We start from the raw sequence: 26,383 nt of genomic DNA on the forward strand, positions 1-26,383 counted from the left end.
CGCTACCCAGAGGCGAAAACGTTTAATTCAACTGAGCTTAAAATGTATTTCATAGTAAATCAAATTTCTCAGAATATCTATCTGTGTAAAATATTTAATAATTCAATTACCTAAAATTTACATAAAATAAGAAACAGAAATAATGGAAAAAATATTTGTTTTTTATTATATTTTTTTACTTTTTACAGAAGATATATTTACATATATCAGTTTCAATTGGTACTAGACTGCATAAGTCAGGTTGGTATACAGATAATTGATTTGTGGTTAACCAAATAGCATGCAATTTCCTGAAAATATTATCAAATTGAGGAAATATTTTACACCGTCGAAACCACAAAAATATTGCCAATAATATTTCAGCTAAATTAATATTCAACTTTTTTCAGAGATACTTAACATATTCGTATGTTTACTAAAATTATTCATCGTTATGGCTGTAATTTTATTTGGATAATTGGTCATGGGGATTTTTATCTCTGAAATCTCCGAAAAAGAAATAATACTATTTATTTATTCAATTTGTTTGTCTCAGGTGAAAAAAGGAGCATTTATCGTGCACATGAGCTCCTTATTTTAATTTGCATGTAATTTATTATTTTTGTTAACAACATTCCTGAGAAGTCATAAGCAAATTCCCAGAAAAGGAGTAACAAAGTAAATCACAGATTTATCACATCATTATATTTTTAATCAAATAAATCCCCTTCATAAAGTAGATGCTTATAATAAAGTGTAAATAAATGATAAGGTAGCAACAATTAAATAATTTTCAGAAATATTGTTGGTACATGAATAACAAAAATTGTTATTTATATGAATATAGTTTTTGTTCAAAATGTGTCATTTATATTCTTAATTTAAACAATTTAACACTACAATTGCCATTTTTCTATATTTAAATAATAGGAGTAAATAATTATATCTTAATTAAGGTGATAATTGCATTCAAACAAAACAAAACAAAAAAATATACTAATTTTATAACAATTAACATTATAACCATTATACATATGAGGCTTTTGTATAATCAACATTATTATTTTAATACGAGTGTGACTATAATAAATGTTATTGTTTTTTTTTGTTTAATCCATTAAAGAAATTAATAATCGTATTATTATATTTTGAAAATATGAATTAATAGAAATGATGCTATGGTAATAGGTTTTCTAATGGAGTGTAGAGGTAATTGAGCGTTGGGACTTTTCAAAACTTTTTTTTTTATAAATTAATATTTGAAATTATGTACATTCTTTAGAGTTATCGAGGTGTTAAAATTTAGTTATGCTTAAAAACAATAGTAATTGTTTATTATTGTAAGGTTGGGACGACACTAAGGCGTATGAGTAATAAAAAATAATCAGAAAGTTTCATTTTTATATATAAAAACAAGTATTTGTTAAGGATGTGCGTCCTCTATAAAATGACTAATCCCATCTTCAAGCTCTTTAATCGATTGTGGATCCTCAGCATAGACTCTAAAGAACTCTAATTGTAATCACCAGTCATCTTTGATTTTTAAGTTCCCATAGTAAGTTATTGTAATGGTTATGATTTGTCGAACTGAATCTTTTGACATTTCTCGACGTTTCAAGGTCCCTAGAGTCGAAATAAAAGATTTTAAGAAAGATGTCTGTGCGTGCGTGTGTACGAACGTTCGCGAAGTTTTTTTCGTCGTCCATAGATCAAGAACCAGAAGAGATATCGACTCCAAATAAATGTTGGTATACAGATAATAATTTTGAAAGATGCAGAAACTGCTCTGCGTAGGTGGTTTTTTACCATAGCAGTTTAAAACTTTGGTTAACCCTAAATATCTCACAAACCACTAACGCTAGAGAGTTGAATTAAATTTTATAAACGGTGATTTTTTAAGAGCTTGAGAACTTTATAAAAAAAAACGCATAAAATTTGCAAAATCTCATCGATTCTTTATTTGAAACGTTAGATTGGTCCATGACATTTACTTTTTGAAGATAATTTCATTTAAATGTTGACCGCGGCTGCGTCTTAGGTGGTCCATTCGGAAAGTCCAATTTTGGGTAACTTTTTCGAGCATTTCGGCCGGAATAGCCCGAATTTCTTCGGAAATGTTGTCTTCCAAAGCTGGAATAGTTGCTGGCTTATTTGTGTAGACTTAAGACTTGACGTAGCCCCACAAAAAATAGTCTAAAGGCGTCAAATCGCATGATCTTGGTGGCCAACTTACAGGTCCATTCCTTGAGATGAATTGTTCTCCGAAGTTTTCCCTCAAAATGGCCATAGAATCGCGAGCTGTGTGGCATGTAGCGCCATCTTGTTGAAACCACATGTCAACCAAGTTCAGTTCTTCCATTTTTGGCAACAAAAAGTTTGTTAGCATTGAACGATAGCGATCGCCATTCACCGCAACATTGCGTCCAACAGCATCTTTGAAAAAATACGGTCCAATGATTCCACCAGCGTACAAACCACACCAAACAGTGCATTTTTCGGGATGCATGGGCAGTTCTTGAACGGCTTCTGGTTGCTCTTCACTCCAAATGCGGCAATTTTGCTTATTTACGTAGCCATTCAACCAGAAATGAGCCTCATCGCTGAACAAAATTTGTCGATAAAAACACATTTCGAACCGAGCACTGATTTTGGTAATAAAATTCAATGATTTGCAAGCGTTGCTCGTTAGTAAGTCTATTCATGATGAAATGTCAAAGCATACTGAGCATCTTTCTCTTTGACACCATGTCTGAAATCCCGCGTGATCTGTCAAATACTAATGCATAAAAATCCTAACCTCAAAAAATCACCTTTTTTTATAAATTGTAACGTGATACCAAACAAAAATATTTTTCACAAATCAAAAAAAACTGAAAAAAAATGTCCACCTCGAAAATTTTACGAATAAAATATGATTTTATCTCCAAAACAATTTTTTGCAACAAATAATAATGCTTTTAAAATCTGGTCAAATTTTGAGAAAACACAAATTGACAGTTTTTTTTTTTTTATAAAAAATAAAAACCTAAAATAAAAACATTACTCAAAGTTGGTAAAGATTGATTTTCGAATTTAATAATTTTTCAAAATTAATAAAAGTTTATAAAAATTAATTTTCGACTCAAATAGCTTTTCAAAAATTGGAAATATTGGTTTCAAACTACTCGTTATTATATCTTACAGAAAATATTGTTTTCGACATTCAGTATTGTTTTTATAAAAATCCAACAGTCCGTTTTTTTCATAAAAAAATAAAATCTACAAAAAATAGTACGCAAATTTGGTAAAAATTGATGTTGATATTGACTTTAAATTAATTTCATTAATCAAAGAAATGCTACTTAAATTGGTTAAAATGGTTAACGACTAAAAATTTTATTAACAACGATGGATTTTGAAATCAAATTCTTTTATTATACTTGTATGCAAAATATTGCGTTGGTTATTTTTAATTTTTTTGAATAGTTTAACTGATAACTTTTTAAACCAAGCACGAAAACCAAGAAGCTTTTTAAAACAAATCGACAGACGGGATGGGAAGTTATCAGTGTGGGTCGCCCTCCAGCCTCTTTTCTTTTAATTTGTGTTGCTTGCAAGGACCAAATCAGCCACCACTAAAGATGAAATCCTGATCATTTTGATGAATTTCAAGGACTCAATCTGCGAAAATACAACGCACAGTAGTTCCAGGTATACATAAATCAATAGTGATTCAGCTATGGTTAGGATTTGTTCTATGATTTCAGTTTTTAATTAAATAAAATTTTGAGCTGCAAAGTTGATCAACCAAATTCAGTGATTTTGAAGTAAAAAACAAGTCTTTTATAAAGACTATAATTTCTGTTATAATTCTTTTGTGATTTTTTCTTTATTGGGTACATACAAATAAAACTAAATTTTGAGAAAACAAACTTAAAATCTGTGTTCACGAATTTTTAAAATAAGTATATTTTTTTCAAAATCAAATGGGGTGGCGCAACAGTCCGTTGTGAACCAGGGCCTAGTGACTTACAACTCTCAACCATTCCTGTGTGCGAGTACTGTTGTCAGGAATGGAAGGGACCTACAATTTAAGGCCGAATCCGAACGGCTAGTTTGAGAAAGCACTTTTTCATGACAAGAATTACTCTTGAAGGATTTGTCAATTCCTCGCAGGAGGCAGTACCCGCGAAATTAATTTTTTTAAATTAAGCTGTCACAGGCAGGGATTGAACCCAAGACCCCTTGCATGACAGTCCAACGCACTAACCATCATGCCACGGGTACCACGGTATATTTTTTTAGTTAAATTAAAAATTCACCTAAGAAAAAGCTAATAGCTTTTGGTTTTCCCCGGTCGTATACATAGTACAATTTATACATGAAACCGTATCGAAAACCATAAATGACCACAACTAATTTGTGTCTTTTCACAAACTTTTGTTTATCTTTTCAGAAAATAATATATACAGATTTCGTAAAAGCTTTCGATAGAGTCCACCACAGACTTCTTATAAGAAAGTTTATAACAATTTGTTTTTTAAAATGTTTGGAATCATATTTATCAAATCGTTAACAGTTTGTAAGTTTTGTCAGGCCTGGCTCAGGGTAGCCATTTTAGTCCTCTCCTTTTAAACCAAATCGTTAATGAGCTACAAAATTTTTTAAAATTTGCTAATTTTTAAGTGTTTGCAGACGTTTTGAATGTATACTTAATGGCTGTCTTAAGTTCCATCAAGATTCATAGATGCGTTTTTTTTATTGATTTAAATGTTACCGTCTTGAGCTTAATATCTCTTAATGTATACAATTTAAAGGTGCTATTCAGTTAAAGTCTTGGTTCAGTGATAATTTTTCACACAAAGTCGTCTTTTTTTCAAAAAAAAAAATTAATTCCTAAATATCTTAACTGAATTCGTTGTTAGGGTTTTTAAAGCGCAACCATGTTGAAAACGATTTACACATCTTTAATGATACCGATATTGGAATATTTCAAAATTGGTTGCCATTCTTTTTATCAAAACAGGATAAAATAAATAAACAAGATGGCGCAAAAGTACGTTCGGAACTAGTTCGTAGTGACTTACAACTCCCAACCATTTCTGTGTGTGAATACTGTTGTCATGTTAGATGCAGTCCTCAGCTGAATCCGAACGGCTAATGTGAGAGAGCACTTACTTAGCAAAATTTGCTCTTGGAGAATTTGTCAATTTCTATGCACTAACCATATAACTGGTACTTTATCAAAAGAGGATAGTATTTAAAATGTTCAAACAAGATTCATACGTTTTGCTTTTAGGAACTAAGTGTGGTCGGAGAGTTTGTCCAGCTATAGTAGTAGATGCGTATCAATAGATTTGAAGACTCTAAAAAGTCGAAGAGTTCTTTTTATAAATGACATTCTAAGTAACAGAATAAAATTTCTGGATTTACTAGATCTTATGCTTTTTATATCGTTAAGAGGAATCTAAGAAACAGGGACTTTCTCTTTTTGATTTCATACCACACATCATTTTTCGCTTATTATTTAACATTTTTTTAGTTTTACCATAACAAACGTCTAATAACTATTGAACTTATTTAAAAGGCACTAAAAAACACCAAGATCCAACATCATCAGCAAGTATATATATTCACATATATTTTTTGAATTTAACATATGTAAATAAACTCAGCAAAAAATTATATGAAATTACGTTATTTACAACTATTTTTTTAAAAACACAGCCCTTATTTATTTCTTCTATGACAGTTTGAAGACCTTTTTTAAGTAGGTGTGTCATATTATGCGCCTGTAAGGTCTAATAGTAGGTAGTGAACCAACCTTCGTCATTAAAAATCGACAAGAAGTTTAAGATTTGACTCTGGTCGCGTTAAATCTCTCGAATAAAATATTGAATTGAAGAGTATCCAATTCACACTTATTGAAGGGACCCCAAAACCGATCTAATTGCGGAATTATAGGAAAACAGATTGGCCAAAATATAGGGCGACTCTGAAAAATCTGATTAAACCAGAACTTTCGGATCCGCCCTCGGTTAAAAGGTTGATGAGCTTACAGCAGCCCTTAATAAAGCCAAAGAAACTGCATTCCCCTTCACTACAGTGTGAGGAAAGAAGAAACCATATTGGTGGGCTGCTTAACTTAATATACTCAGGAAAGGTTGTAAAAGCCTTTTCAATCGAGCAAAAAAGACTAGAAATCTCCAAGATTGGGACTCTTATAAAGAATCCTTCAAAAAGTATAAACTAGAATTGAGAATAGATAAAAGATCCTCATGGAGATCATTCTGTAACTCCATAGAAGAATCTTCGGAGGCATCAAGGACAAGGAAGATTCTCGTTAGACAAATCCAACCATACCTAGTTGTCTTAAAAACTCAGATGGTACGTGGACTAACTCTCTCGAAGAAACGTTAAACCTGCTACTAGACACCCACTTCCCGGATAGCTCCCAATCCGTTAAACAAACGGATATTAACTTAATTTTTCCTCAAGGTCTGGTTACAAAATAAAAATTGACATGGGCTCTGAATAGTTTCAAACCTTACAAATCTCCAGGTCCAGATCAAATCGTACAATATACCATTAATATAGCTTTGCCCATCATTGAGATGATCTTCAAAGGTTGTATAAATCTGGTCTATATACTTCAGCGATGGAGGGATGTAAAGGTAGTTTTCATTCCCAAAGCGGACAAATGCTCGCATGACACCCTAAAGACCTAAAACCTATTAGCCTATCATCATTCATTCTCAAACCTCTGGAACGATTGATCGATATCCATATACGTAATAGCATTGATAAGAGACTATCAATGTCTCAGCATGCTTACTGCAAAGGGAAATCGGTAGAAACAGCCTTGCACACTCTGGTAAGAACTATCGAATACTCCCTAGAGCAAAATGAATATACTATGGTGGCCTTCCTGGATATTGAGGGCGCTTTCAACAACGTTGACACATTCGCTATCACTTCTGCTATGATGACCTTAAACGTCGAATACTCAATCTGTGAGTTGATTAATCTAATGCTAAAAAGCAGGATCATCAATTCTAAGTTGGAGGATTTTTGCACAAAAAGGTCTGTCAGTAGAGGCACTTTGTAAGGTGGTGTTCTGTCCCCTCTCCTGTGGAACATAGTGGTTAACAAACTACTCATATCCCTTGAGAGAGAATGCTACAGAGTGGTTGCATATGGCGATGATGTTGCTATAACCTCCTCCAAAACACACTCAATATGCTTAGTAGATGGGCTGATCACTGCGGACTTAGTATTAATCCTCAAAAAACAGACCTCATCCTCTTTACACGGAAATACAAGACCCCAGTAATTATACCTTCTTCAATAAAAGGTGTACCACTAATTTTTACCAATGAAGCCAAATATCTTGGTCTAATATTGGACAAAAATTAAGTTGGAAACCTAGCATTCAGGAAAGAGTTAAAAAAGCTACAGTAGCTCTTTTCCTTTGCAAGAAAGCCATAGGTAGCAAATGGAGTTTTCAATCTCGCATTACCTATTGGCTATACACATCGGTCATCCGACCAATACTTATGTATTATAGAAAGTCACATACTGTGACAAGCTCAGTAGAGTCCAACGCACTGCATGTCTCTGCATAAGCGGGGTATTAAGAACCACACCCTCAGCAGCGTTGGATACTCTCCTCCATCTGACACCCCTGACAAACAAATGGCAGCGAGTACAGCTATAAGGCTCAACGCCTCATCTCAATGGACCAACAACAATGTGGGGCACTCCATCATTTTGAGCCTCTTTCGTTCTATACCAAAGTTCCCTATTTGGAAAAAACTTCCAGGTATCCATTCCATCCAGATATGAATGGGAAGACAAAAAACTCCTGGATAACAAAAGTATTAATTTTTATACAGATGGATCCAAGACAAATGAGGGAATTGGTAGTGGTGTGTATTCAGAAAGGCTTAATCTAAGCATCTCATTCCACCTCCCTAATCATTGTAGCGTCTTCCAAGCGGAAATTTTAGCTATCAAAGAGGTTCTCTCCTGGCTTAGAGAAAACGTGATATCAACTGCTGATATCCGCATCTTCTCTGACAGTCAGGCTGTTATTAAATCTCTTGACGGTGCGTGCCTCAACCAAATCTCAAACGGCCCTTGATTGTTGATCGTCTCTTATGGAGATGGCGCAGCAATTTAACATTCACCTATGTTGGGTGCCGGGCCACAGAGATATTACGGGAAATTGTAGAGCCGATGAACTCGCTAAAAAAGGAACCGTCATGCCTATTTCACCTGAAAGGGAGGAGATAGGTATACCGATAGCTACATGTAAACTTATGGGTAAAAAAACAACTTTTGCGATAGCAAATTCTAGGTGGCACAATTTACCAACAAGCGCAACCACAAAACTCATATGGCCTTCACTGGACCTAAAGCGCTCTAAAGGTTTGTTATCTCAAAACAGCTCCCTAATAGGTGTCTGTCTTATAGGCAGACACGCAATACGACTTGGGGTAGCCTCAAATGACTTCTGCAGGAGCTGTATGGACGAAGAAGAAGAGCAAACAATCTCTCGTCTTCTCTGCACTTGCCTTGCTCTTTCACTAAGACGCAAACTTCATCTGGGAGACTACTCTTTTGATAATCCAAGTGAACTAGTTAAAAGGGATATCAAATTCGTTTTATAAAAAGCTCAAAATGGTTCGACTAGTAAGATGTAATTACCTAGATTTATGTGGTATCACAATGGGCCTTTCTTTTGGCCTAAGTGGGTGGATTCTAAATCCGCATCCACTTTAACCTAACCTAACCTAAGGTCAAATACACTCAAATGTTAAGATTCAAGGCTATCCACTTCTAGGAGCTGCTTAAAAAAATAAATTGTTGCACATAGGTTTTGAAAACCCGTACTAGTAAGATGTAAAATTCTTACAGATTTGTAAATACTACCAATGGTTGTTACAGAGCCACACTATCCGCTTTTTTTTCATTTAAAATTTAAGAAACAGACTTGGAAGACCGCTTGTTCAATAAGTATGGTGTATCACGCCACTTGAGCGATCTTGACAATGTTACCTGGTCACCTCTATGTGGACTTCTTTTCATAGGTTATAGTGTTTATAGGCAAACACAAACGAATTTCACGTGATTTTAAATGCACAGACCCATTTAAGGTAGAAAAAAGCTCACATTTTTGGAATTCTTGATAATCGCAGTTTTAATTTGGAACACAAACATTTCTGTTCTATACTATTCCCAGATATTTTAAATAAAGCTTTCAAATTAGGTTTTCTGCTAACCTAGCTTATTCAAAATATTCATCCAATTTTGTAATTAGGTAAAAGTAACTAAACCTTATCAAAGGGATCTAAATACAGCGAATATTGTTTATTAGAAAATTCTTTCAAATCTATTAAATAGATAAAATAGGAATTTTAATAAATTATGTGAACTAAATAGTTCATTCACATCATTTAACCGCTTTTTGTTTTTGTTAAAATACCGTGCAAAGAATTATTTACATATAATTTAATTAAAAAAATAAGTGCAATTTTTCTTAATTGATCCATTGTTTGGCTTTTAATTTTCATTAAAAGTATTCACTATAAACAAAAGGTATTTTTTTTAAAAGACTTAACACAGCTCCAAGTGTAATCAAGTGAATTTATTTAAATTAGTTTTTCCTTTTCAATATTAGATAGATAGATACTTTATTTTTTTAATAGATTAAGGCTTTACAAAAATTTGTGTAATACGCAGCTTGCACAGAAATTTGATATGTGAAATATATTTTACAACTGAAAGTTAATAAATACATTCAAATTCAATATTAAAAAAGAATAATTTAGAAAATTACTTTTTCGTGTTAATCGGCATTTTTGAAAAGAATCAAGATGTTTTAGCTACACAAACATGTCCTCAGATACAATCTTTATATTTATGATAAGATATTAAGTTATGTAATATAGCTCTAGGGAATTCAAGTTTAACACATTAACATCAAGGTTCTTCTCCGGAAATATACACAAATCACATTTTTCTTCTGAATGTCAAAACAAAACATTAGAATTGTGTGTCTGACTTATAAAATCTACAAAACCTATAATTTATCTTTTATTGACTTGAAATCACGCATACTTATTATATTTATCTCATAATAAATAATAAATTAATAACTGTCTTCTTTGTGTACTTTGTAGAGTTTAGTATGCATCTTTATGACATCTCAAAACACAATGAGAATTGTACAAACTTCAATCATTCAAGTATAATCTATCTACGTATTTACATGCATTCATAATTTTTGTTTTTATTAAAAACATGACACTTTATGAATAATTTCCAGAATTCAAAGTTATTTAACAAAATACACACAAATTAACTAATGTGTTTATAGAGATAGACTTTATCTATGATGAGATAAACAAATTTACAAGTCTTAATGAAGGGTTTTGTTGTACTAACTTGACGCAGGTTTGAATTAACATTAATAATATATAACCTTAGGAGCTAAGTTTTGTAAATAAAATTTCTCAGTCATGAATCATGATAAAAATAATAACATTTGGATAAAGAATAGAATTTTTAAAAAAAGTGATGATAGATTCATTCTGTTCATAGCACATTACAAGATCATAATAGAAGCTTCATAAAACAACAAAAAATAAACAACATCTTGATTTCAATCTTCAAATGAAAACATCATGAATGAAAACCAACACAAAAAAATAAGATGGTTTTCCTGAATGTCTGACGTCTTAATTTGGGTAGAATATCTTTTTTATCACGCAACAACAACGCACGCAAAATATTTAGGGGTACTACCATCAACTATTTGAATAGAGGGTAGTAGAATAAAATGTCTTCCACAAAACATTATCTTGACGTGAGCTTGTAGATCTTTTTTTTTAGTTTTTACTTCTGTACATATTTTTTGTGGGAAGGTAGGGTAAAAGAAACAAAAACATCTTCTTGCTGTTGAAAAATAATAAATAAAAAAATAAAACCGAAAGATAATTAATACATCACTACCATTTTTACTTGGCTTAAGAAAACTTAATTAGTGCGAAAGATACGTAGTATGTATTTACTGAGTAGGTTTCTTAAATAAACTATAACATGTAAACATTAGGAACTTGAATAACTATCTATGAATCTACTCATAGAGAGTTCATTTTTCATTCATGGAAGTCCTTTTGTTTAAGCCCACAATAAGTTTCTGATCTAAAGAACACATTAATATGCTTCGTACTGGTTTTTGTTTTGATATTTCTGAAGAAGTGGCTTAAGAATTTTTCCGTGGAAAAATTTTATCCAGGTATTAGAAAGTTATATTAAAAGGAAGCATAAGTAGTTACATATTTTCTTTATAATATTTTAAGGTTTTTGTAGAATCTTAGAAAATTTTCATTAAGAACTAGAGAATGAACAAGAGATTTGTGAATGGAAACGTATCTGTGTAATATGAACTGATATAATTCCTACTCCTTTGAAAACTGACAAATGCTTGATTTGACTCACTTATGTGCGTAATTATTAAAGTAGTTTTTTGAAAGTAGTTTTAATCTTTAAGTTTAATTAAAAAAAGGTTTGTAAGTGAGATAAAAACATTAGTAAATTAGTAGATTAATTACTCTTTTAAAACACTTAATTTATACTTTTTTTTAAAAAATGTCGGAAATAATTTTGGGTAAAGTTCAATTTTATTCTTCACGCAATAACGCTGTACAGAATTTTTATGTAAATTATATTTTAGCTTAAACAAGTAATAATAATATTAGAATTATTTTAATTTACGGCAAAAGACATTTTTGAAATATTGTCAATTTTTTTTACAAACAAAACAAGGACAGGAAAAATTTTAACTCTTCTTTTTCCTTTAATAGTTTTCAGGCACTCAAGGGGTTTTAAATATCCCTTATATGTTCACGTTTTAATACAGTGTGAGTTATCTTGAAAAATTGGGAAGAATTTAACGAGAATAAAATGGGAGGGAAAAAGAGAGGTTATTGGTCCAGAAATGACTTTTATTTCTAGATGTAAAACAAAACAAAACTTTTTTTAACAGCCCATAGGTAGTTATTGTAATGGGTCCGATTTGTCGAATTGAAAATTTTGACATTTCTTCGTTTCAAGTTCACTAGAGTCGAAATAAAAGATTTTTAGAAAGATGTCTGTGCGTGCGTGTGTCTGTACGTTCGTACGTCAGTACGTTCGCGACGTTTTTTTCGTCGTCCATAGCTCAAGAACCAGAAGAGATATTGATTACAAATAAATTTCAGAAAGGTGCAGAAAGGGCTCTCAAGAAAATTGCGTCGGATGTTTTTTTACCAAAGCAGTTTAAAAAAAGGTGACAATTTTGGTTAACCCTAAATATCTTACGAACCAAAAACGCTAGAGACTTGAATTAAATTTTATATAGTATATTGTAACGTGAAAGTATTATATTTTTTGAAAAAAGTCCATTTAACGGTTTTTTTTTTTATAAATCAAAAAAACTGAAAAAAAAATTGTCACCTCCAAAATTTTACGACGTAAATATGATTTCATCTCTAAAACAATTTTGAGCAACGAAAATTAATGTTTTTAAAATCTGATAAAATTTTGAGAAAAATCGAACTGACAGTTTTTTTACAAAAAATTAAAAACCGAAAAAAATTAAAAAAAGTTGGTAAAAATGATTTTCGACTCAAATATCTTTTCAAAAATTGTAGATATTGGCTTTAAACTACTTTTATCTTTCAAAAAATATTGAAGAAAATAAAAACCTAAAAAAAACAATACTAAAACTTGGTAAAAGTTTACTTTCGACTCAAATAGCTTTTCAAAAATTAAAAATATTGTATGTTTTTTCATACAAAAATAAAATCTACAAAAAGTAGTACACAAATTTGGTAAAAATTGATGTATGGTTCTTGATATCTCGTGAATTATAGAAGTCTTTAAATAAATATTATTCATCCCATTTGTATTTGTTTATGTTAGAACCTTTAAAAATGCTACTAAATTGGTAAAAATTGGTTTTCAAATAAAACCCTCGTTAACCAAAATATATTTTGAATTCAAACTGTGTGGGTCGCATTCCAGCCTCTTTTTTTTTAATGAGTTGAGATGTCCTAAATTGGGATCTTGTCTATAATTTTATCCACCACATCATGTTTTTAAAACAATCAATTTTAAAAATTCTAAAGATAATCAAAAACGATCTACGTTGTTGTCGAATTTGCAAAGTACAAGTTCCTATCTTCTAGACAAATTTAAAACCATGTTAGTATTTTACTTAGCTTTGAGATTACTTATGGGTCTTTATTTGACTCTGGTTGAAGTTTCGAAAAAATCTAGAATGTAATTCTATTATGCTTCTAAATTATTTGTTTTAGATTTAATTTTAGGTGCTGATTTGGAAGCCAAACCTCGATTTTAGCTATTTCTGATCATATACAGAAATAGTAGCTTTCAAAATATTAATATACAAAAATCAAGTATCCTGATGTTTGTTTCCAGTGAACTCTCAGCGAAGTTAACCCATTATCTTATTCCATTAATGGTTGCAGTATTTTTTAATAAATAATTTAATGATTACTTACTTTAATTATTGTTATTTTTATTGTAATTTCCAATAGTCTGAAGTATGTAGGCTTATTTTTTCTGTAGCATTCCTTAGGATCAGAGCTTAATATTAATTACTTTTACTTTTAATTGATTTTTTTTTTAATTCTTTATTATATAATGAGCTTGTTTTTTTCTTATTTTATTTTAATTGAAAACAGTCGTAGTCAAAGTGTTACAACTGCTCAGAAACCTGTGAAGCAAGGTGCAGACAGAATTGCTGTTTAAAGGACTAAGACAGTAGAGAGTCTTAACTTATAATCAAGAGATTTTGTAAATTCTTTAAGACATATCAAGAATGCCACCATTCAATCTTCGATTTAAAATTAGGCTATCGATTATACTACTCCGTAATTTGATCTAATATAAACTATGCAACCGAATATATTTGGTGCTTTTGACCATCAATCACAGAAAACGTTCTTGAAGCAACTATTTTGACAAAAAGTTTAAAGGAGCAATTGTTTTGTTACCACGTATTTCGATGATTCCATCAGATCCCCTTTACAAAGTTGCTTAGCTTTTGCGATGTATGTTAATAAATCTCGAGGCCAAAAATGTTTGTTTCTCTCATAGGCTGTAGATGGCTTGTTCACGAGTAGAAATAGCATCGAGTTTAAATGTACGAGTATTAAAATTGTATAAGAAAGGATCGATTAAAAATATAGTACATCGATTGACGCTTCATTAAACAGAAGCTGTGATTTATGTATAACAGTTAAACATTTTTATCTAAAGTATTTATTAAACTAATGCCAGTATGTGTTAAATTTTGTTGCAAGTTATTTTAATATTTTTGTCAATATATTTTAAAAACTTGATGTTATCACTTTAAGACTACGAATTCTTAACAAGATCAAAAATTGAGTTTATACCCTTTTGCGTTTTTCTGTTAAGAACCGTTTTATCATAAATGTTTCAGCGTTCTTTTAAGGTAAATGTATGGCATGAGAAGACTTACTGCTAATGAGGATTGTTTTGAAAAATAAGTAAAATACTGAAGACTTTAAATTATAAACTTAAAGAAAGTGATTGTAGATTTGGAAAATCATTACGATTTGTATTCTTATTTAAAAAAGAAAATACTTAATCAATTTAAATAGCCTCAAAATTATAATAGATTGTGTCTCAAAAACTTTATGAAAAATTCATTTTTATATCGGACTACACCCAAAGCAATTCAAAACCTTAGAAAAAGTAAATTTGATTGCCACCTACATTGCAAATTGAATACTTTCAAAAGCTTAGAAATTTGGTTCTTTACCACAAAAATATCAGAAGCAACTTTTTGAAGCACCAATGAGAAATTATTCGTGCCATTTCAGTATTTATTTTTTCAATTTTGTATTTGTCTCTAGTTTTCAAAATATTGAAATTTTACTCTGAAATGAATATGAACAGCTTTTGATTCAATCCATTAAAAAATGTCCTTCTGTATAAAATGTACAGGGATGAGATGTAATGTGCTTAAAGACTTCTACAGTCAATTGTAGAAAGTAATATGGAATGGCACTAATTTCTCAGGTTGATGTCTTTCTACCTGATGACTTAAACAAGGCTGCAGCTTTAGTCCACGAACTTTATATGTATTCGTACATTGAAGAACTTCATAAGATCATGCCTTACCGAACGGAATCACTTCTGACGGTCTCCAAATCAAAATCTTAATGTACGCCGAGGATATGGTCTTTTTGTAAGCATCTCCTAAGACTTTCCAGTTGTAATCAACAGTTTGCGTAGCTATGGAACTTGACTGTCAATATAAACAAGTCATAACATAATGGTCTTTCAGGAAGGTACTTAGGCTTTACAATATTAAGCAACCTCAATATTGAGAAGCACCTTATGCAAAAACTATCAGTGCAATAGGAACAGTTTGTCAAAATGTGTTCAGAACAAGGACCCTTTTTTCAGTTCAAACTACAAAATTTATGTTGGTATTTCTGAAGGAAATTTGATTTATGAATGCGCAATCTTGGGGGCAGTAAACGTCAAATACAGCTTTTAGACATAGCACAAAACTACAAACTCCTCACAGAAACAGGTTTCTCATCTCTTTACATACCTGGCATCTAAATCTGATAGTATAAAATTGACTTAAGCCCGATTTTGAACAATAAAAATAGTTGCCATATTTAAGAAAATGTGAAGCCTTTGGACAAAAATGCACATCTTCAAAATTTTTAATAGTGCATTGGCTTAATTTGTTCGTGAATCTTGGTGTATTTAAATGATCAATCAATCCCTTATTTCCTGTTCTCTTATTTGAGTCCTTAAAAACTCAAATATATAATATTTGGAGGCAACGGCCTAGTAACTGATAAAGCTTTGGTTAACATCGATCACCGAAATCAAGCTTCAGTGAGAATGGTGAGTAGACAGATGGGGGACTGTCTCGAAACCTTCCGCGTGCTGTTGTGATGTGTTCTATTCTATTCATGTCTTGTGTTGTTATAACTTTACATAGTCTAGTCGCTCAAGGCACTGTGTTATCTACTCTATACATATCAAAATGGGGTGGCGCAACAGTCCGTTGTGAACCATGGCCTAGTGACTTACAACTCTCAACCATTCCTGTGTGCGAGTACTGTTGTCAGGAATGGAAGGGGCCTACAATTTTGGGCCGAATCCGAACGGCGAATTTGAGAAAGCACTTTTTCATGACAAGAATTACTCTTGAAGGATTTGTCAATTCCTCGCAAGAGGCAGTACCCGCGAAAATTATTTTTTTTTTTAAATTAAGGTGGCACAGGCAGGGATTGAACCCAAGACCCCTTGCATGACAGTCCAACGCACTAACCATCATGCTACGGGTACTACACTCTATACATATACTCTATACATATACATTAGTATATTGTGTGCACTTGGGCGTATACGTACTTTTTTCCTTTCTATGTTTTACTAATTTTCAGCACATTAGTTTCGATACGACTTAATAATTATAAGATCTACTTTAGCTATTATAAAGGCTTGAAGGCTTATTTAAACTTTATTTTTTCATTTTTCTGACCACAAACAATGTTTAACTCCTTTTTTTTCATTTAAGAATTGTAAAGAAATAACGTATAGTTAAATTTAATTGAAGTTCATATTTTTGTGGTCAACTAAAATTTTCTAATAGTTTTTTTTTTTTTAAATTGCAAAAATTATTGAATTTGGTTGAAGGTTCTTGGTGTTCATAAATAACTTTTTAAACGTAAAAATTATAAAAAATATTCAACTTGTCAATTTGTACTGACTACCATAAAGTTCAATGCAAATCAATTATAAAAGTACACTGAGGCGTATACGTACTTTTTTACAAATTTGTTTTTTTTTCGAGTTCCTGCTTAATTGATTTCAGATATAATATAGCTAACTTATTAAATGTGACAAATTAATTTAACTAATTAATTTTTACCTATCTTTACCTCAAAAATTAGGTCAATATAATTAAATCTTTTCAAGTTTTCATAAAAAAAATGTAAATGCAAAATGTTTGCATTTAATTATATTTCATAGTTCACAACTTTTATTTTCTCACCTACATATATGTATGTATGAATGAAGGTATAAGACCCAACTATTGTTTACCTTGATAAAGTTGACATTATAAACAAAATGTTGTCTGATATTAGTCGCATAAATATCAAACAAATTATGCTGAATTAACTAGAAATAAAATAATCATGTTACTAAGCAAAAAACAAAAAAATACATTCTCCATCTTAGACAAAAATAAAAAGAAAAACAAGCAAACGAATACAAAACGAACAAAAAAAATAAGAAGAAAGAAAGAAAGATACTTAAAGACTTTCAACAACTTCTATTCAATATACCAATATTGTCTACACGAAGCTTACTACAATACTATAGAGTAGACGAAACTATAGACTATACCCGATTGCACCATCAGCTGATGATTGAATTAAAAATGCAATTAAATAGTCGCACTTGCAATCAAGTTGAAATTAAGCATTAATTAGTAACTTACCCAGGAGGAATTAAATCGATATATGCACAGAACTGAGCGGAGCAGGGATGAGCAGCAGCAGCAGCAGCAACAGCAGCACAGACAAACAGGGAGTGAGAATGCAATCCAATCAATGAGTAGGGTTATTTGTATCTTTTATATTTGTTTGTTGTTGTTGCTGTTTTTATTTGTTTCCCTTTTTTTATATTTATAAATTAATTTCGATTAACCAGTTGTTGTTGATGATGATGATAATGATGATGGTTGTTCTAGAGATATTTATATTATTTTTTAAAACTCTTTCTCTTTTCGAATTAAGTTCACTGCTTACGCGTCCGCCGTCGTTGTACACCTATCCCACTTCCTTGTGTGTGCCACTTAATCAAAAACTCGTGGAAATAAATAAATTGGCCAACATTTAATAAAAAATATATAACGGGGTAAAACCAATAACACTTTTTATAACCAGAATTATAAAGCAACAACAATACAAAAAAAGTAACTACGAGTGTACAAAGAAACTCTCTTAAGGTTGATATCTATGTATCTAGAGTTATGTTCACGACGACAACGATGACGACGACCACTACGATGACGACGACCACTACGATGATGACGACGCGCCAAAATGCATTTCTTTTCAAGATATATAACTTTCAGAAGAGGAAACAACTCAAGTGGAAGCAACCGGCCTGGTTGGTCATTTCATATTTAACTTTGGAAGAAAATTCTGTGTTGAAACTCCAAAGAACACACACTCACCAACAGTCACTCAGAAACAGAAACCGAAACAGAAAGTCTTTAGCCGAAAAAGTCGTTGCACTCGCGGGAGTATAGGAATCTATCTATCTGTGTCTTGTCTACAAACAGCTAGCTATGAAGTTCAACTCCAAATGCACTTATGAATTCCAAGCACACAAAATGTATCTGCATTTGGTTTAAGTTGGAGTTGCAAACGAAAGTCGAGGGCGGCGGTAAGAGACGCGAAAGATGATGATGACGATGGTATTTTTGTTTAAAGATTCAACTCACTTCTGCACAATTTGAGAATTTTATAGGTACTCGTAGAATTGAGCAAATCTTATCTTTTACAAAGATACGAGAAGATAGAGTTTATAGTATCTTGATGAAATTTAATATCTTTTACAGCCGGCACTATATAAACAAAATGTGTCTGTTTTACAGTCTATTTTATCTTTACTTATTACTTTTTTGGCGCAAGATCAGATCGGTGGTCTTGACGAACTTTAGTTTTTTTTTCTTTTGTTTCTATTTACACAAGTTAGAAGCGAACAATGATGAGGTTTGCACCCATTAAGGGTGCTTGGTTGAATGTACCGAACCGATCACACGCTGAGAAAACACAACAAGACAATGCAGCCGACAGACAGACAACCCACAAAACCAAAGCATGAACAAAAATAATAAATTTAAACAAAACAAAAATAACAAAACCTACGAGATACACTACACGAAAGAGAGACTTTATGATTGTGAAGAGACATCAAAGAGTGATCAGAGTTCTGTTTGTTTATAGATTGAGCAAAGGTATGTAGGTACTTTCTGTTTTTAGAGACCCAACAATCCCCACCAAAAAAAACAAAACTCCACATAAATCAAGCATTCAATTTAACGGTGTACTAGTTACTCATAGGTTGGTTTGATTAACTTGAGTAAATAAATTAATTTCAAATAAAGAGAACATATAAAAAGTAAAAGCTTTTATAAGAGAGAGAGAAGAGAAGAGCTTTTGGTATTTTATAAAATTCAAACTTAACAACCGGATCTGTAGTAATTTGGACGTTAGTTTTAAAATTAAAATTTTCTTAACAGTGATTAACGTTCTTATATTTAAACGATAAGGAGTTGAAGTAAAAACATTGATTCTAAATAATGTGCTTGGGACTTTATAAATTTGACAGCTGTCAAATAAAGTGAGCTTGCAGAAAACTTTCTTCGTAAGATAAACTGTGTGTAATAAATCAAGAAACTAAACATAAGGTTGAAATTTGTTGAAAAAAGGTTAATAAGTTTCAATAATTCATCAAAAGAAATCGGTTCAATTAAAGTTGACATTTTGTATTCTAAATCTGTAAATAATTAATAAAACGTTTAATAACTTGCCCCTAATAAGTTATTTTAGGTTATTGTGAACATTTTAATTGTTTTATGCATTTGTGTTTCTATTTTAAGTATTGCAGCTTTGAAAACTTATTGATATCAGTAATGAAAATAACACTAAAATGTGTTTAAAAAAGGTTTTCAAGTATTAGTTTAGGAACATTCTTTCATTTTGAATATTACTGTATTTTGTAACTGTCACTTTTGAAGCTGTCATCTTTTAAAATTTGACATGTAAATACTATACCATTATAAAAATGGTGTCGTGAACTACGACAGAATCTTCCCACTGAGTAAAATAGTTTTAATGAAAAACAAAACAGTTCGGGATTGGTTATTTATTAATAGCTTAAAAGTTTTTTGTTTTTAAAATAAAGAAATAATTACATTAAATCCAATTTACTTTTAAGTGGAAAAAAGTATTCCCTTTCGTCTTCTTTTTCTTCTTCGAATGAAAATTGATTTGAAATTCCCGCCACGCCAGCTGCAACGCCACCTTCCATCTCTGCAGGAACTATTTGTTCTGTTTGTTTATAGATTCGATGCCGGAACTAATTTGCTCTGTTCGTCTTAACATTTATCCATGACAAATGGAACAATACAGACTACTATAAAACAGTAAAATGGTGAACAATTTGGAGTCATAGTTAGCAAAAATAAATGTTTTTATTTGGGTCAGAAGTAGTAAAGCTGGTTGAAAAGTTAGAGTTGCAGTCAAGAATAGAAAGCTTGTGTTGAGGAAGCCCTGGTTTGCCAATTTTTATTGATATTTGGAATTTGACATTCTGAAAATGAGCCTTGGCATGATGGTTAGTGCGTTGATCTGTCATGCCAGAGGTCTTGAGTTCAATCCCTGCCTCTGCCATCTACAGTTTTTCCACGAATACTGCCTCTTGCAAGGAATTGACAAATTCTCCAAGAGTAATTCTTGTCTTGCAAAAATGTTTTCTCAAATCAGCCGTTCGGATTCGGCTTACGACTATAGGTCCCTTACATCCCTGACAGCATTACTCGCACACAGGAATGGTTAAGAGCTGTTGGTTGTAAGTCACTAGGCCCTAGTTCTCAACGAATTGTTATGCCACCTAATTTATTTATTTAAAAATGATAGAGTACTTTACATAAAGATTAAGGTATTAATGCTTTTGCAGCCCAGTGAGCAGAAGAACATAAAACATGAAACTGATCTGGATTTTCTTGAAACATTCATTTTTCGTGGTGAAATACATTTAAACCTTTGAATTTACAACATGAAGTAGAACTGTCGCATTTCGAACTCGAACTATAAATGGTGATTAAATTTCAAGGGCCAAAGTTGAATTTAAATAAAACACATAATATTTTGGAAATTGTTGTGATTTATTATTATTATGATAATATTGGTATGGTAAGATTATGTTTGAAACAAAATATCAGCCAATTAGACCTCTGTGGTACACTTCCATCCGATGATCCAAACTTTCGATGATGCTAAGGCATATTTAAGGTTATATGCCATTTATGAGTGTTGATGGCGACAGCTCTTCAGCGACACTTTCGCGAAGAGCAGCACCATTTTTTGCTGGACGAGTTGTACGAGCTTTCACTGGTGTTTTAATATCTCCTACAGATCCGATTTGGTTAAATTTGTGTACGATTTTTCAGACCCTACGCACATTTGGACAATTAAATTGACCGAAAAAATCACGAAGTGCACGATATGCGTTATGTTTTGGACGCTCATATTACTTAGTAGATAACAAAGCTTAACAAAAGAATTCATAATAAGCTTGATTTACTTTAACGCTTAGATTTTTTGTGTATTTTTCCATAGTAAAAATGGGATAAGCATGAAATTGAGATATGTGAAACGAAATGCAGAAAAAAGCTTGACGTTTAGTTGTGGTTCAAATTCAACATCGGCCCTTAAAATTTGACCATACTTTACCAAAATGCTTGGTGAAAATCAACATGTGACTCTTCGGTACATTTTTTGAGATGTATTTTTTAGCTTACTTATTCAAAAATGAAACCGATACAACTTTTATGGAGCTATGCTCTGTTATTTGTGTGCCTGTAATTTTAAGATATTGATGCAAATGCAGTTTGTTTTCAACAGTAAGGCGCTACGAGCCACATTAATAAAAAAACAAAAGTTATTTTGAAAGAACTATTTCCCGATCGATATATTTTTCGAACAGGTCATCGCAATTTGGCAACAAGATGTACACAAATTCGTTTTTACTTTTTTCATCCAATGTATGTAAATAAATGAAGTAGCTCAGCTCATAAAAATTGAAAGGTAATAACTTTACAAATTTGAAGCATTTGTTCCACAAATTGTTGCGAAATTAACAAACCGAAATATATTATTATTATACTATATTATGATATAGGTTGGCGGAACAACGATCCGCAAATTCAACAAATCAAACCACGAAAACAAAAACGAAACGATTTATATAATTCTTTTATTGCAAACACTTGTAAATGTCAAATTCTAAGAAAGTCTATGGTTTAAATTTTGGTTTTTTAGAGCCAACCATAAATTTCCACAAAATACGAACGTACAAAACTCACTCGAAAGAAAAAAAAGTACTTAGCTTCTTTTGTTTGCAAAATAGATGCTGCCTCTTCCTTTTCCTTTCTAACGCCTTCCTCACAAATTTTATGTTTTTTTGTATCAATTTTTAATCTTATTATCACCCAACGCACCAACACGATTTTTTTTCTTTTTTTTTCTCAAGAATTGTACACTACTTTTTTTCTTTCGACTTCGCTCTTCTTAGCTTCTCTAAAAAGTGCCATATTCATGGCGAACTTCCCTCATCCAAGAGGCCACGATAAGTATGCCATCCTACTCTGACCTTTTGTTATGATCTGGTTTTCTCTTTCGGTCTAACTGCGACACTTCTTTTTCGCTGAGGTGCATGCCAACTTCAAAAACCAGCCAAACCTTTGTGGTCTCTTTCACATTGTTGATTTGAACACCAACCTTGGCTTAATGGGCGAGTTCGGTTCTTATTTGTCGAATCCAATTGGTCTAAAAATGTAAACGAAAAATGTTTGAGAGTTCGCGAATAAAATCCCTCAGGCTAAACCGGACCAGTTTAATAACTGGAGCAAAGCGTTCTGGTAATTAGGAACCTTGGCATTTTTCAACCAAGATTGAGAGGCAATATCCGATAGTTCGCGATTTAGACTGTAAACCCTTAGACTTCCGTGCAGGCAATTTTACGGGAAGGGAAAAACACATCGCAAGGTGACCTTACTTAGTATTCCGACACTTTAGGCTGGGCATTAAGCCATACTAATTATAGGTTGGTGTGCAAATTATAGAAAGGATGCAAACTTTCGTTTTCTCCTTGTGTGTACCACCTGTCACACACTCAATAAGGCCGTCTTCGTGACTCATCCGTCACACAACTGTGTATTTTGTGACCGTCCGTCACAAATTTCAAAAGTAAATGAAAATGTGAACCTTCTGTCACACAACTCCGCATTACCACTGATACCTATTTTGTTTGCTTTTCTAAAATACAATAAGAGCAGGGCACTGACTGATGAAAAGCAAGATTCACTGAACTTTTAAAATATTTTGGAGCCGCAACAATGAAAGGAAGGTTAAATAAACCGAAAAAGGATATGAGATAGGCTAGTGAAACTTGTTGTATTAAATTTTACCGCAACAAATCGTGTTTTTCATAAAATACTGACAGGTGACAAATTTGGCAGAAAACAAAATGACAAATTTTTCTTGACATTTCATATACTGACACATTTGAAGTAATTCCTTTTTGTGGGATGCTGTTAACGTGCACCAATTATATATTCTATGGCTGTTTTTTCGAACAAAACTTGTCTTTAAACTTTAAGACATTTAAGGAATGTTTATTCATTATTTGTTTAAACTTCCGAGGGCACCGGTAACGCATTACACGAAGACCCAACTGAGAATCATCATCACTTTCATTTTCATTTCAAAATATATCTTTAATCAAATTAGGTCTTTTCACTATCAACACTTCACCGCAAATATGTTTTCTGTCGCAATGGCCAATTAAATACTAACAAATATGTAAATCGTATTTTTTATTTTTGTTTTTTTACTGTCGGAAAATTTCTGACAATTGTGGAAACTATTTGACAATTCACTGTCATGACAGTTTCTTTATAAAAAACGATGACAACTTTCGGGTATTTTCTAACGATTCTACAAAATGTTCAAATTATTCATGAAACTGATTTTTACAATTGTTAAGTTGTAAATTGTCATCTATCACCTGTCGCAATTGTCAATGTGTATGGAATAGACCACAGTTATAGTGTCTTATAACTCTCAACCAAACCTGTGTGCGAGTTATTTCGGGGATTTAGGGTACCTACAGTTTTATGTTGTCTCCAAACGTCACTTTTAATGAGAAGAGCTACTACTGAAGGCAGTACCTGTGTTATAATCTTTATGTGGCACAGTCAGGGATTGAACCCAAAGACGTCTAGAATGACTTCAGACTACTACAATGGGTGCAAATATCACACTTGGGTCTCGAAAAATCCAAAAATCATTGTTGAGCATCCTCCCCATCACCAAAGTGTCATTGATTGGTGCATTTCTTCGGCTAATTCTTGGACCATACTTATCGAAAATGGTCCTGATGCAACTATTACCATAAGTGGCTTGCATTAGTTAGGTTTGATCAATGAATTGTGTGACCGAAATATTTCTCGAATGAGTGAACGCAACTGACCACAGAAATCTAGTAATTTAATACCTCTTGACTTTTTTTCATCCATTAACTTTTGTTTTGGATGCTTTGCTAACTTATTGATATCAATGCATAAACACACCTCCCATTAATCGTTTAAAAATGTGAGTTAACTTTGAGAAGTAAATATTTACGGTGCAATATTTTCTACGTCACTCGTTACTAAAGGAAAACATTTTACAAAATTTTAGTAAGGGATCCGGCAAAAAGATCTCCCATATTTTAAAAGTGAACGCCGTGAAGTGTGTGCTGTGGCTTCATCTTGTTGCAACCAGACTTCTTTGTGGTTCCTAGTAAACTGATTTAAGTTTGGATGGAGGAAGGTTTCAATCATGTGACAGTAGCGATCCGCATTAACTGTAACTTTTTGCCCATTTTCTTCAAAAAAATACTGAAATACGGATATATGCGACAAATGCGCGATGCTTACCGTGCCACACCATTATGATTACTAAAAACGGAACGTAGACCTCTATCTATCTGTACCCGGAATACCATTTTATCTATAAATAGCTTTAAATATAAACGTCTAAAAATACGGGAGTTTTTTTTGTCGGACCCTGAAAAAATAACTTTCCTTTCAATAGCTGTGACAAATTAAATTTGATTGCGTCAAGATAAGACTTTTAAACACGTTTATATAATACCTTTTAAAAGAATTAATATTTTTTAAACTTCAGTCCTTCACAACATAGACATTTTTTGTATGAATTTATTCCAACACAACAATAAAATATACGGCCAGGTAGAATGAACTTGCTCATATATCTAAAGAGTGAGTCTGTTTTAAATATTTCCTATATTTTATGATTTAAACATGTATCTGCAAACAAAATTGTTTATAAAAATTTTCAAAAATCCTTTAATTTTTCAAAATTTGTATTTGAAAATCATTAAAGCTATTTTTTGAGTTAAAAAATATTTTTACTTTGCTTTTATTAATAACTTATTAATAAACGTTCTACATTTTTATTTCGTAAAAAAATGATGATCCATTTTCAAGATATCGAATTTAAAAAATAAATAATTTTTTTTTATTAAAAATACAAATGTAATTTTAAATAAAAAAATTGATCATCAAATGTTATTAAGACGGTTGAAATTTCGTTTTTTTATTGCAAAGAAAAAAAAAATAAAATAACTCTTCCTGAAAAATATGCAAATTTTTTTATTTTATTAAAAGAAGCCGAATTAAGAAAACAAATTTTAGCGAAATTTGAAAAAAATCTATCGTTTTGTTTTTAAAAAAATTCGAGTTTTCGGCTTTGACCACAAAATTTTTTAATAAAAAAAAAATGAGAATCCGTTTAAAACCTTAATTTGTAAATGTAAAATCAATCGAACCAATGGTTTGGACTGAAAGGGCGAGTACAGACAGACGCATAAACAGAATCACGAGCCCACGATTTTTTTTTGTAGAATTGGTTTTGAAACTTAAAAACTTGAAAAATTAAGAGAAAATAAAGTAAACTTAAGTTTCTTTTGTATACAAACATTCTTAATACAAAAAAATGGTTGATACGCAAACTAAAAAAACTCGCTTTAAAATTCATTTTAATGGTTTCGGCAAAAAATGTTCAAGTTTGAAAGAGTATAGACTTCATAGTAACCTAATCAAGTATTCAATTTCTTTCTTTCATCTACAAAATTGAAAAAGACGGTTGAGTGCGATCCACACTGATAACTTCTCTTCCCGTCTGTCGATTTGTTTTGCTTAAAAGATTTGTAGGTTTTTGTGTTTTGTTAAAAGATTTTTTAGTCGTTAACCGATTGATCCCAATTTTAGTAGCATTTGCGTACCTACTATTTTTCAAGGATTTTCATTTTTGATGAAATTTTTATAAAAAAACTGTCTGAATGTTGAAAACAATATTTTCTGTGAGATAAAATAAGTTTGAAGCCAATATTTTTAATTTTTGAAAATATATTTGAATCAAAAATCAGTTTTTTTGAAAGTCCTTTCTGCACTTTTCTGTATTATTATCTGTATAACAAAATTTATTTGAAGTCG

The 26,383-nt window shown here is 31.6% G+C and overlaps 1 protein-coding gene across 2 annotated transcripts in view; it reads right to left on the reverse strand.

The window, feature by feature from the left end:
- LOC129952332 (calcium release-activated calcium channel protein 1) overlaps window positions 1-18,965 on the reverse strand; it is a 112,023-nt gene extending 93,058 nt beyond the window's left edge. Inside the window, exons 1-2 of one of the 2 annotated variants that reach the window (XM_056064869.1) lie at window positions 17,838-18,965; window positions 17,528-17,775 (exon numbers count right to left, since the gene is read on the reverse strand). The gene's annotated coding sequence lies outside the window, so the exon portion shown is untranslated. Of the gene's footprint in view, window positions 1-17,527 lie in introns of both variants that reach the window. The other variant, XM_056064868.1, reaches the window with a different exon arrangement.
- Window positions 18,966-26,383: the final 7,418 nt, after the last annotated feature.

This window comes from Eupeodes corollae, chromosome 3, assembly GCF_945859685.1.
Source record: "Eupeodes corollae chromosome 3, idEupCoro1.1, whole genome shotgun sequence".
In the NCBI taxonomy this organism is placed as follows: domain Eukaryota; kingdom Metazoa; phylum Arthropoda; class Insecta; order Diptera; family Syrphidae; genus Eupeodes; species Eupeodes corollae.